The sequence below is a fragment of the Neoarius graeffei genome, chromosome 24 (assembly GCF_027579695.1).
Source record: "Neoarius graeffei isolate fNeoGra1 chromosome 24, fNeoGra1.pri, whole genome shotgun sequence".
Lineage (NCBI taxonomy): Eukaryota > Metazoa > Chordata > Actinopteri > Siluriformes > Ariidae > Neoarius > Neoarius graeffei.
Genome location: NC_083592.1, coordinates 33,800,918 through 33,815,702, shown reverse-complemented (window position 1 = coordinate 33,815,702; position 14,785 = coordinate 33,800,918).

Genomic DNA, 14,785 nt, shown 5'->3' with positions numbered 1-14,785 from the left:
GGCCGTTCGCGTTTGGCCAGCAGCTCCGGGACGCCTGCTGGCGGTGGCTGAGGGCCAACAACCGCGACGCCGAAGGAATCCTCGACCAGGTGGCGCTGGAACAGTTCGTCGCTCGCTTACCAGCAGGAACGGCGGAGTGGGTCCGGTGCCACCGCCCGGCGTCGTTGGATCAAGCAGTCGAGCTGGCGGAGGACCATTTGGCGGCTGTCCCGGCGGCAGGACAGCAGATGACATCATCTCCTCTCTCCTCTTCTCTCTCTCTCTCTCTCCCTCCTCCTGTGTCTCGTCCTCGCCCCATTCCCCCACCGCGGAGGCGGGGGCCGGTTCCTCCCCAGCCGGCCCGGCGCACCCGCGGTGCCCTCCCGTTTCTCCCTTCTGTGTCTGTCTCTCCCCCACCTCAGGTGAGTGAGCCCCAGATCACCGGTGCAGAGGGAAAGCCCGGGCCGGTTTGCTGGCGCTGCGGGGAGCCGGATCACCTTCAACAGCAGTGCACAGCAATGGAAGTGGGCGCGGTGGTTCGGATCCCCGACGCGCCAGAGGCCGCCCTCGATCGGGCCGGAGCGTATCGCATACCGGTGAGTATCCAAGGGGCTACATATCAGGCGTTGGTGGATTCTGGTTGTAATCAGACCTCAATTCGCCAAAGCCTGGTTCAAAACGAGGCATTGGGGGGAGCACAAGAGGTGAAGGTTTTGTGTGTGCACGGGGATGTTCACCGCTACCCTTTGGTGTCGGTCCACATTATTTTCAGAGGGGAAAAATTTATAGTGAAGGCGGCGGTTAATCCCCGCCTTACCCACTCTTTAATTTTGGGGACGGATTGGCCGGGATTTCGGGGTTTAATGACGCGCCTAGTAGAGAGTGGGTCCTGCCAGTTGACAGGGGGAGGTCCCGGTGTCGCTTTGGCGGGAGCAGCTGTCACAGAGCCGTCTACGTCATCTCCGCGTCAGAGCGAGGAGCCGCCGGCTCCTCCTCTCTCTACTGGGGAATCCCTCGCGGATTTCCCATTAGAGCAATCGCGAGACGAGACTCTGCGGCATGCGTTTGACCAAGTGAGAGTAATCGATGGTCAAACGCTCCCGCCGAACGCCACCCCGTCCTTCCCCTACTTCGCGATTTTGAAGGATAGATTATACAGAGTGACGCAGGACACTCAAACTAAAGAGCGAGTCACGCAGCTTTTGATTCCAAAGAGCCGCCGGGAATTGGTATTCCAGGCGGCTCACTTTAATCCCATGGCTGGACACTTGGGGCAGGATAAAACACTAGCCCGAATAATGGCCCGATTCTATTGGCCGGGGATTCGCGGCGATGTCCGTAGGTGGTGTACGGCATGCCGCGAATGCCAGTTAGTAAACCCAGCGGCCATTCCAAAAGCGCCTTTGCGCCCTCTACCGTTAATCGAGACCCCGTTTGAGAGAATTGGGATGGATCTCGTCGGGCCATTAGATCGGTCAGCACGAGGGTACCGCTTTATATTAGTTCTAGTGGACTATGCAACGCGATACCCGGAAGCAGTGCCTCTGCGCAATATCTCAGCACGCAGTATTGCAGAGGCACTCTTCCGCGTCATCTCCCGAGTTGGAATCCCGAAAGAGATTCTGACTGACCAAGGCACTACGTTTATGTCACGAACACTGCGCGAACTGTATGGGTTATTGGGGATAAAGCCGATCCGCACCAGCGTGTATCACCCACAAACGGACGGTTTAGTGGAACGGTTCAACCGCACCCTCAAAAATATTATTAAGAAATTCGTAAGTGAGGACGCACGTAATTGGGACAAGTGGCTCGAACCCTTGCTGTTCTCAGTGCGAGAGGTCCCCCAAGCCTCCACGGGGTTCTCCCCGTTCGAATTATTATATGGGCGTAAGCCGCGTGGCATCTTGGACGTGCTGCGGGAAAATTGGGAGGAGGGACCTTCACAAAGTAAGAACGAAATTCAGTACGTTATGGACCTGCGCGCAAAACTCCACACGCTCACCCACCTAACTCAGGAGAATTTGCGGCAGGCCCAGGAACGGCAAGCCCGCCTGTACAACAAGGGTACGCGCCTTAGAGAGTTCACACCGGGAGATAAAGTACTCGTACTGTTGCCCACGTCGAGCTCCAAATTGATCGCCAAGTGGCAAGGGCCCTTTGAGGTCACACGGCGAGTCGGGGACGTCGACTATGAGGTGAGGCGAACAGACAGGGGTGGGGCGCTACAGATCTACCACCTCAATCTGCTAAAACTCTGGAACGAGGAGGTCCCCGTGGCGTTGGTGTCGGCAGTTCCGGAGAAGGCGGAGCTGGGGCCGGAGGTTCAAAAAGGGACATTGGCATCACATACCCCTCCGGTCCCCTGTGGAGACCACCTCTCCCCGACCCAACTCACGGAGGTCGCCCAGTTGCAGGCCGAGTTTTCGGATGTGTTCTCGCCCCTGCCCGGTCGCACTAACCTCATAGAACACCACATAGAGACGCCCCCGGGGGTGGTAGTGCGTAGCCGCCCTTACAGGCTACCCGAACACAAAAAAAAGGTGGTTCGGGAGGAACTTCAGGCCATGCTCGAAATGGGCATCGTCGAGGAGTCCCACAGCGACTGGAGCAGCCCGGTGGTCTTGGTTCCCAAGGCGGACGGCTCGGTCCGGTTCTGTGTGGACTATAGAAAAGTCAACGCGGTGTCTAAATTCGACGCGTACCCAATGCCTCGTATTGATGAGCTGCTCGATCGACTAGGCACAGCTCGTTTTTACTCGACACTGGATTTGACGAAGGGATATTGGCAGATCCCCTTGACTCCATTATCCCGGGAGAAAACGGCCTTTTCCACACCGTTCGGCTTACACCAGTTCGTCACACTTCCGTTTGGGCTGTTTGGGGCGCCCGCTACGTTTCAGCGGCTGATGGACAGGGTCCTCTGGCCCCACGCCACCTATGCGGCCGCGTACTTGGACGATATTATCATTTATAGTAATGACTGGCAGCGGCACCTGCAACACCTGAGGGCCGTCCTTAGGTCGCTGAGGCGGGCGGGACTCACTGCCAACCCAAAGAAGTGTGCAATTGGGCGGGTGGAAGTACGGTATCTGGGCTTCCACTTGGGCAACGGGCAGGTGCGTCCCCAAATTAATAAGACAGCAGCGATTGCGGCCTGCCCGAGGCCCAAGACCAAAAAGGGGGTGAGACAGTTCCTGGGGCTGGCTGGCTATTATCGTAGGTTTATACCTAATTATTCGGACGTCACCAGCCCGCTGACTGACCTCACTAAAAAGGGGGCGCCAGATCCGGTCCAGTGGACGGAGCAGTGTCAGCGGGCTTTCTCTGAAGTAAAGGCTGCACTGTGTGGGGGGCCACTTTTACACTCCCCTGACTTCTCTCTCCCTTTTACGTTACAGACGGATGCGTCGGACAGAGGGCTGGGGGCCGTTTTGTCCCAGCAGGTGGAGGGGGAGGACCGCCCGGTCCTGTACATCAGTCGGAAGCTGTCAGTGCGTGAGGGGCGCTACAGCACGATTGAGAAGGAGTGCCTGGCGATCAAGTGGGCGGTCCTCGCCCTCCGTTACTACCTGCTGGGGCGCCCTTTCACCCTCTGTTCGGACCACGCGCCCCTCCAGTGGCTCCACCGCATGAAGGATGCCAACGCGCGGATCACCCGTTGGTATCTGGCACTCCAACCCTTCAACTTCAAGGTGGTCCACAGGCCGGGGGCGCAGATGGTCGTGGCGGACTTCCTCTCCCGTCAAGGGGGGGGGGAGTCGGCTGCAGGCCGGACGGGTGCCCGGCCTGAGTCGGGCGGTGGGGGTATGTGGCAGCGGGGGCGTGGTCAAGCGCCGGTCTGTGACAGGAGGGCGGAGTCAGGGAAGGTAAGTGGCAGAATCACTTCACCTGAGATCAATTAACCTGTGTTTGTGTGTCTTCCCAGCAACCACGCCCTATATAAGGAGAGAGAGAACAGAGGAAGGGAGCTCTCTCCTGCACCAGATGCCTTGTGTGTGTGTGTGTGTGTCTGGGTGTATGTGTGCTTAACCTGAAAAGGGAACACAATAAATAGTTTTTTTTGAACTCAGTTCTGTCCTGCCGTACTTCTGTGCTCCACCCACCTGCTCTGACCTCTACACTTCATTTCCACAAAATCAAGTTGTACATGAGCTGATAGCCAAAGAGGCACGTAGCACAGAGTTGGCTATAAACCATGTACGATGAGATTGAGTGGAATAACTGTTTTATTCTATCCACATTCACTGGATTTTGAGAAACAGAGCATTTTTATTTTTTGCAAATTTGATTACTTAAAACTTAATACAAAACATCCGACAAAATAATTTCCACTTAGAATGTAAATAAACTGGCGAAATGGCAATAGCAATTTGTGAAAAATGTGATAATAATAATTCTTGAAAAATAAAAAAGATATATTCTTACCATCAAATACTTTTATTCCATATTTTATTTTATTTTTTTAATTTTGGGGGGTTTTGTTTTCAAGTAGAGTTTTTATTTTGACCTCGGTTGGTTCAGCAACATGCTCCGCCATTTTGTTTTTCTCTACTCACGGTATTTGAGCTGACATCCTAGTAGTAGAGTAGCCAATCAGAGCTCACGATTGCTCATATCCAGTGAATGTGGATGCAATAGTTCCTGATATTTCACTCCAATGATGTCACTCCGTGTTTTCCCGCTGACATTTTTTTTGTATATGTTGATATAACAAAAAGAATATTACACGGTGGCACGAAGATATGAAGTTTACTTTCTCATGTTGAAAAATTTCACTTGTTTACTTCACTCACTTGTGACTATATTCACTACTCAAAGATAAACTTCATATCTTCACACAACCTTGTACTATCATATATATATATATATATATATATATATATAAATTTCTATCCACATTCACTGGATATGAGCAATTGCTCACTGTGATTGGCTACTCTACTACTAGGCTATCAGCTCATATACCATGAGTAGAGAAAATAAAAATGGCTGAGGATGAAATAAAACTACAACCCCGATTCCCAAAAAGTTGGGACAAAGTACAAATTGTAAATAAAAACTGAATGCAATGATGTGTAAGTTTCAAAATTCCACATTTTATTCAGAATAGAACATAGATGACATATCAAATGTTTAAACTGAGAAAATGTATCATTTAAAGAGAAAAATTAGGTGATTTTAAATTTCATGACAACAACACATCTCAAAAAAGTTGGGACAAGGCCATGTTTACCACTGTGAGACATCCCCTTTTCTCTTTACAACAGTCTGTAAATGTCTGGGGACTGAGGAGACAAGTTGCTCAAGTTTAGGGATAGGAATGTTAACCCATTCTTGTCTAATGTAGGATTCTAGTTGCTCAACTGTCTTAGGTCTTTTTTGTCGTATCTTGCGCCATATGTTTTCTATGGGTGAAAGATCTGGGCTGCAGGCTGGCCAGTTCCGTACCCGGACCCTTCTTCTATGCAGCCATGATGCTGTAATTGATGCAGTATGTGGTTTGGCATTGTCATGTTGGAAAATGCAAGGTCTTCCCTGAAAGAGACATCGTCTGGATGGGAGCATATGTTGCTCTAGAACCTGGATATACCTTTCAGCATTGATGGTGTCTTTCCAGATGTGTAAGCTGCCCATGCCACACACACTAATGCAACCCCATACCATCAGAGATGCAGACTTCTGAACTGAGCACTAATAACAACTTGGGTTGTCCTTCTCCTCTTTAGTCCGAATGACACGGCATCCCTGATTTCCATAAATAATTTCAAATTTTGATTCGTCTGACCAAAGAACAGTTTTCCACTTTGCCACAGTCCATTTTAAATGAGCCTTGGCCCAGAGAAGACGTCTGCGCTTCTGGATCATGTTTAGATACGGCTTCTTCTTTGAACTATAGAGTTTTAGCTGGCAACGGCGGATGGCACGGTGAATTGTGTTCACAGATAATGTTCTCTGGAAATATTCCTGAGCCCATTTTGTGATTTCCAATACAGAAGCATGCCTGTATGTGATGCAGTGCTGTCTAAGGGCCCGAAGATCACGGGCACCCAGTATGGTTTTCCGGCCTTGACCCTTACACACAGAGATTCTTCCAGATTCTCTGAATCTTTTGATGATATTATGAACTGTAGATGATGATATGTTCAAACTCTTTGCAATTTTACACTGTCGAACTCCTTTCTGATATTGCTCCACTATTTGTCACCGCAGAATTAGGGGGATTGGTGATCCTCTTCCCGTCTTTAATTCTGAGAGCTGCTGCCACTCCAAGATGCTCTTTTTATACCCAGTCATGTTAATGACCTATTGCCAATTGACTTAATGAGTTGCAATTTGGGCCTCCAGCTATTCCTTTTTTGTACCTTTAACTTTTACAGCCTCTTATTGCCCCTGTCCCAACTTTTTTGAGATGTGTTGCTGTCATGAAATTTCAAATGAGCCAATATTTGGCATGAAATTTCAAAATGTCTCACTTTCGACATTTGATATGTTGTCTATGTTCTATTGTGAATACAATATCAGTTTTTGAGATTTGTAAATTATTGCATTCCGTTTTTATTTACAATTTGTACTTTGTCCCAACTTTTTTGGAATCGGGGTTGTATACTCGAAAACAACCCCCCCCCCCAAAAAAAAAAATGGAATAAAAATATTTGATGGTAAGAATGTATCTTTTTTATTTTTCAAGAAGTATTATTATAGCATTTTTTTCACAAATTGCTCCCATTCATTTTATCGGTTTGTTTACATTCTAAGTGGAAATGATTTTGGCTCCATTTTGTAAAGTTTTTATTTATCAAATTTCCAAAATTAAATGCTCTGTTTCTCAAAATCCAGTGAATGTGCATAGAATAAAGCAGTTATTGTACTCAATCTCGTCGTACATGGCTTATAGCCAACTCAGTGCTACGTACCTCGTCAGGTATCAGCTCATGTACAACTTGATTTTGTGGAATAACTTTTATGTATGTATGTATATATAAACTTAAGAGTTTGAATTACACCAGTAGAATGCAAATTATTATTATTATTATTATTATTATTATTATTATTATTATTATTATTTTGGTTATAAGTTGCTCAGTGGTATTCTTCCAGTTCAGTGATTGATTATATGTATCCGTGTTGTTCTTAATCATACTGATTAATGCTAAACATACGGATATAGATGGTTTAGATGGATATGTTTATAACCGAGTGTTGTGGAGAGGGTTTATGTGCAGCACATCAATCATATGATCTAAGACAAGAGTCATTTCTTCCTGATGTGGTAATTTGTCTCTACAGTTCTTTGCATAAGTAATCACACCCCTTGAACTTTTCACCATTTTATAGTGTTGTAATCTGAAAATGAAATGGGCTTAATTGGGATTATATGTTATGAATATTCCCAGAATAACCCATAATATGGAAGCAGGGGAATAAATATAATTTGCAAAATAGTTTAAAAACAAATACACATTGCATAAGTGTTTAGATGTGTATACCTGTGTGAAACTGCGAATTTACCTCTGGGCCACAATTTACCTACAGAAGTCACATGAATGAATGGAGTTGACCTATGTGCAATTAAAGTCATTAAATTATCTCATTATCTCATTATCTCTTTAAAGTCATTAAATAATCTCATCTGTTCAGGGAAGGTCACAGAGTCTGTTACAGGAAATTGTGCAGAAAGGCAACTGTCAGTATGATGCTACCAGCACCACACTTCACTGTTCTCACATTTCCCACCAGTCGCTCTTTGGGACTGTTGACTCTGCAAGTACAGCAATTTACACAATGAAGATGATGAAAATATTCTTCACAAGTAACTTTTTAGCATGGCCATTTAACAATACTATCTCTGAAATGATTTTGTAGTCTCTTATTTTAAATCTTGGGCATGAATGTGGCAAGCAAACATGTGGTAAGTACATTATATATATATTTTTTTTCTGGATGCATTTCATGTAGAGTGTGTGTGAATTCATCTAAGATTTCATGAACCTCACTTTGACCCAGCACATCAGTAGGATCTCCATCCCTTCACTGCAAACTTGGGCCAACACGGACTCCCTCTGTACCTATGAAAATAAACAAGGCCTCAGGCTCCTAGGCATCCCAAGCACTGTTAACACTCTAAACATTCAGAGTCATCGACCGTGGACCCAGCCACACTCTTTAAACACTTGTTAAACTTGCACGTTTTTCCTGCAATGTCAACAGCTCCCAATCACCCTACAGGGAACACCACGCCAGCTTCTAGGCAACGATGCAATGAAAGCAATCGAATAGAAAAGGGCATGCAGGGAACATTCATAACGGAAGTCTCACCCCCTTCCTTCTCTCGCATGAAGGGTCTGATTGAGAGACGAAACGAGAAAGCTATGCTACCATGTCGACTTCCACATCACCAACCCCACAGGTGAAAATCCCCAAACTAGACTACAGAGACTAGAGATCAACGCTACCCTCCCAGTGCCTGTGATACCTTGGCAGCACCCCACAGCCCAAATGGAAACCCTGGGCAATAAAACGAGCCAAGCCTGTTTGCACTTTCCCCACAAATGGATGGTGAAAAGCAACATGAGACAGCCATGGCAGCAACTAACGTTTCCTCTGGAAAGTGTAGTCTGCTCAGTTTTCCATTGTCAGAAGACGAAGAAACGTGCAGACCACCATCACTGGTGTCTAGGTGCATTATTGTGATGACCCTGTGTCACTCCATCCAAGTGGCCCATAGCACGTGAGATTCTGCAGGCTGTCATGCATTAAATGACTCTCACTTGTGCTCAAAGAGTGTGTGAGAAGCAGAATGGAGGAGAGCTGTGTGCTGCTGGACTTCCCAGAGCATAGCATTACTGTTCCATTGCATCATTGTGAGCCCCGATTCTACCCTCATTCTATTGTGCTTTCATGAATCCAGCACCAAAGACTAGCCAACTAATTGGGCATATGTTCTCCAAATGGTTACAAGATTTATTTCGAATGGCAAGGAATTAATAGTCCAACTTCTACCTAAAATACATATTTTATTCAATTATGAATTGGCAGATCATCCAGGATCCTACATCATGATTAACATGCACAACACAACATGTAGCCAATTTGTCTTGTTTGGTGCTCAACGAAGTCATTGCAATTCCCAGAGGCATCAGAGAACGATGGACGAGTTAGCCCCACACTTAAATAAACAGCAAATAAATTTACTTCTGTTTTTCAAGCCTTTAATGATGTTTTTCGCCTTTCCCAACATTACCAGTGAGAAGAGTAATTCATTCCAGGATCTGCAATAATAAAGCGCTCCTTGCCTCCCTCCAGCTTTCCGCCAATCGTGGCTGAAATAAGCGAAATCATTCTCGAAGAACAGGAGTGGTGAAGTTAATAGAGGAAATCATTTAGACATTACAGTCATTTTAATGTACTTATGTCTGCTTAAAATCACCCCGGAACACCACGCTGTTCCAAGTCATACAGTATTAAAACAGTCAGAAGCTTTTGAGAAGCTGACAGCACAGGTGGCTGTGAAAGATGGAGTTGCCACTTTTCTCCCTCGCTAAATGTTGCTAAATGCTGGGGAATGTTCCTAACCCAACTCAATGGCAGATTACTTTTATGGCTATTTTTTTTTTCCTGTAAGAACTTTCAGAAATGATGAATGGAGTGTTAGATGTGAACTGTTAAAGGAAAATTCCAGCCTGAAACACATTTTTGAAACACATATTTATATAGAAATATTTGTGATGTACTTAATGATTCTAATGATTTTAGTGCCGCTAATGTGTTGGTTGGCAACATTGCTAGCACAGTTCAAATGACCTTTACTAGGAGAAAAAAAAATACACAGTCTCAAAGATACTATAAATGTAAGCAGTAGCGGTCAGGTGTCACTGTTAGCTTCTAAAAACAAATATTCAAACATATTCATGAACGAAGTTCAAACAAACACAAACAAATAAAAATCAAATCTTGGACAACATTGAAGATCACGTTATTTCTAAAGATCACTATTCTATCCGCATTCACTGGATATGAGCAACCGCACGCTCTGATTGGCTACTCTACTACTAGGATGTCAGCTCATCCCTTATGAAAATTAACCATGGTTTTACTATGAAAACTAACCATGGTTTTACCATGGTTTATAGTTATTCATGGTTTTCATGGTTTTTTGGGTAACCATGAAAACCATGGTGCATTTTACCTCAATGTTCACTTAAATTTTTAGGTTCTAAGTAAATGTTAATGTATCTGGGCTGTTAATCGAGATCCTTCTCTACAGCATTGACTGTTGGACGAAAGCATGGTAATACTACAGTTAGTGCATCCTTTTAAAAACCATACTATCCTTTTTTAAACTAATTTCGTAGTTACTATGACCTATTACACATACAACTATGATGCTACCACAGCTACCGCAGTACTATGGATAAACCACAGTAATGCTATGGTTGGTTCATAGTACTTAGAATCACCATGAAATACCATAGTAGATCCATGGTTACTACCATGGATGAACCATAGTAATACTATGGTTGGTTCATAGTACTTAGAATAACCATGAGATACCATGGTAGAATCATGGTTACTACATAAAAACCATGGTAAAACCAAAGTAAACCATGGTAGATTTTCGTAAGGGATATACCGCAAGTAGAGAAAAACAAAATGGCAGAGCGTGTTGCTGAACCAACCGAGGATGAAATAAAAACTCTACTCAAAAACAAAACCCCCAAAAAAATACAAAAAGAGCAACAAAATATGCAATGAAAGTATTTCATGGTAAGAAAGTATCTTTTTTTTCAAGACTTATAGCATTTTTCACAAATTGCTACTCTCATTTCGCTGGTTTGTTTACATTCTAAGCAGAAATGATTTTATCTGACGTTTTGTATAACGTTTTTATTTATCAAATTTGAAAAAAAAAACAGACATAAAAATGCTGTCTTTCTCAAAATCCAGTGAATGTGGATAGAATAAAGCGTTTATTTTAACTGGTCTCGTCATACGTGGCCACCAGCTCATGTACGACTCAATTTCGTGGAATAATTGTAAAATATTCAAGTAGATTTTTCCTTTTAGTTACTTTCTTAACTTATAAGACATGACTTGTGCGGCTGTTAATCAGCATTGTAGTCGAGTCACTAAACCTCTAGTCCGAGTCCAGTCTCGAGTCCCCAGTGTTCGAGTCCAAATCATGAAAGAAAATTTCGAATCGAGTCCGAGTTGAGTCCACTACTGATCCAAGTTGAGTCCGACACAAGCCCTGCTATCAACAGGGCAAATAACATGAGAGAGGGTTAACACAACAGAGCAATAGCGGGGCTTGCTTGCTGACCGATGAACTAGCTCGAAGGAAGCGTGTCACTTCCTTCTCTGGGTGGAGTCTTGCTAAATGACGATTGAAGTTCGAGGTTGTCCCCGTTGTCTCCTCAATAGTTCTTCTACATATGGAACACACAGCAGTGCATTTTTTTCCCACTGCACAAGAAGTCTGTATTGAGGTATTTCACCTGACGTCACAGGGTCACGTGACGCCCCGGTGTCCACCATTTTGGACGGCAAGCTAGCTAATGTCAACAACAGTAGCTAGTATGTTACTGTAGCAATATTTACGTTCAGTCATTTGGATGACTGTTAAAACCTTTCAGTCTCAAGTTTTTCCTTTACTGGATTTACTAGTTTACTGAGCGAGCGCGCGATGGCTCCCGGCTCGGCCGGAGAGCGCGCGATGGCTCCCGGCTCGGCCGGAGAGCGCGCGATGGCTCCCAGCTCGGCCGGAGAGCGCGCGATGGCTCCCGGCTCGGCCGGAGAGCGCGCGATGGCTCCCGGCTCGGCCGGAGAGCGCGCGATGGCTCCCGGCTCGGCCGGAGAGCGCGCGATGGCTCCCAGCTTGCCCGAGCGTGCTAGCTCAGTAAACTAGTAAATACAGTAAAGGAAAAACTTGAGACTGAAAGGTTTTAACAGTCATCCAAATGACTGAACGTAAATATTGCTACAGTAACATACTAGTTACTGTTGTTGACATTAGCTAGTGCTAACAGCTAGTTGCTAATACACTGCTACAACTACACCGACCCTAATAATACAGTTCTTGGTCATTGCCTGGTAACAGCAAATTTATAACGGGCCATGTCTCAACAGACTAAGAAGTTATTTCAATGACATTTAATAACATTTTGTTTATCCTGAGGACCGAAAGTAAATGAAAATGTGAACAAACCTTAGCTGTAATCAGATGGCGACCACCGGCTCCAGGGACGACCCGCTGATGTAGGCATGTTACCCAGCCTGACACAAAATATTTGTAGGCATCCAAACTCTTATATGCTTTCAGATCAATACCTGTGTATGGCGATGGGTTTTTAACGACATAGGTATACAGATCATGTGGGCCGAAGTCAGGTAAAGACGAGGGCTTCGTGTACTTCCGTACGTCAGTGAACAATCCTGGTGGAAGCAGGTAAACGTCGTTCTCTAAGCCTGCTAACCTCAATTTTTGCAAATACCTCTCCCTCTGCTCGCCCTGTAAATGCCCTACGTCGCTGGATAGTGAAGGTGTTTTCTGCATCTCGCTCCTTTTTCTTTTATGTTTTTCGTTTGTCGCCTTCCTCGCATTCAAACTGATTCGAGCCGTGCCGTCCAAAATGGCAGCGTCACATGACTTGGTCACGTGAGTGAAATACCTCAATAAGCAAAACGGACAATCCTAGGGGCGTTCTCTCCAGGCATTTTAGCACCATTAACGTTCGTTTGTTCCTGAACATGACGTACAGTATAAACAGGTGAATGTGCGTTCTCTTGCACGAAGTTAGCATAAAAATTAATGTAGATATAAATATAAGTATCTTATGCCAAAGTATTGTGGCATGTTACAAAAATAAAGAAAAAAATCAGAGTTCTCGTCTCCAATTTATGAGTCCGAATGCAGTTAATGCACAAGTCTGAGTCCGAGTCATCAGTGCTCAAGTTCAAGTCGAGTCACGAGTCCTTAAAATAAGGGCACGAGTCGGACTCAAGTCCGAGTCCTGGACTCGAATCCTACAAGCCTGCTGTTACTTTCCCCATAACCTTATTCAACCTGTATTCAGGGACAGCAAAGAAAGCATGGCTATTGTGTTTGCGCTCCAGGTTTGCACTCTGAATTTTACACAACAATATCACAAACCTGGAGGTACTGACAAATGGCCTGCCAGGTTTTCAGCCAGTTCTTTGAGTCATCATAAATGATATTTCTCCAGCCGAGCACACCATGCAAGTCATCCGTCCTCATCTTAGCCTGGCCCTAATGCTTATTCAGCACCATATATTCATTTTATTTGTCAATTATGAGTTCAGGGATGAGAAAAATAAAGCAATTAGCTTACTCACTGCCCAATTTGGGAATTGTTTCAGTACAACCTTTGCCAATAATAAAGTGGAAGCCAATCAAAGCAAATAGCCCAGTGGATCTTTACCATATAATTGGGATACATGTAATCATTAACCTTGGTGCAGAGCAAGAGAGTTAATGAATCAAATCAATACTTCTCTCCTCTGATCCATAATTATTTGAAAAGAGATGAAAAATTAAACAGACCCGGCCTATGAGGTTATCATGCCATGCAATTAGCTTGCCGGAGGGAGATTATGTTACCTAGATACCGTCGGGGAAGTGTAATTTCTCTTGCAGACTACAGTTTTTTAATGAAGAGCACAATTACCTAAATAGGTCAGCAGAAGACATGCAGGCAGCTTTATCCTTACCTGTAACGGAGAGATGGGGGTTGTGCTATACTAGAGACTGGAAGGAGGAAAAAAAAGAAGGTTCCATTAGTATAACCTAGGAGTTGTTCCATACACACCATACCGCCACCGTTCTGATACTGTGCTTATGTTAGAACTCATTATCTTTTCAAGTCACTGAATGTGCAAGCTAAAAAAATAATAATAATAATAATGTTCATTATGCTGCAAAAAAATGTGCGTGAAACAAACATACTGTATGTTTTATATTTATATTAATTAACTTGTAATTCACATTAAAAATAGGCCACAGCTATATTTTCGGATTGTTTTGATTTCATATACGTTAGTGAAAAGGATCTGGTTTGGCACTGAAAAGTATGGGAACATTTCTATACCTTTTTTTTTTTTTAAATACATACACAGTGGCTTGAATAAGTATCCAGCACCAGCACCCTTGAATGTTCTTTGTATAGATTCGTGACATCTAATCCCAATTAAGTCCATTTCAGTTCCAGTTTGTAACACTAGGAAATGTGGAAAAGGTTGGGGCGAGAAGGGGGTTGTTATTAATTCAGGGCACCATAGCATTTAAAAAAAGACCCAATGAGTTTTATTATCTTTAACACATATTGTGAAAATACATGTTTCGAAATGCTCTCTCGCTCTCACACACTGAGACACACACACAGACACACACACTGTAAAAAGTCACAGGAGTGAAGGATTTTCTTCCCCCTCTACTGTGACCCTGCTGTTTGCTGTAAGGGTCTGTCTTTGTGCTACAGATTAGATGTGGGATGATTGGTGCTAGAAACAAACACATGACAAAAGGCAGTGCTGGTCAGCAGCTGGTCAGCGTTGATGTGGACAGGCACACACAGTGGTCTAAACTAGGTCAGACAGGGGTATCATCTAGGCTGGCAGTTTCCTCACATGTGACGCCTTTCCCTCACATGTTGTCATTATGTTCCCCAAACACTGTCAGAATCAATAGATTCAACAGCACAGCAGCAGGAACATAGTTAAGGGCCGTTATCATTGGTAGGATCTTTTAGAACATTGTGTCAAGCAAAGTACACATCTCACATCTGCA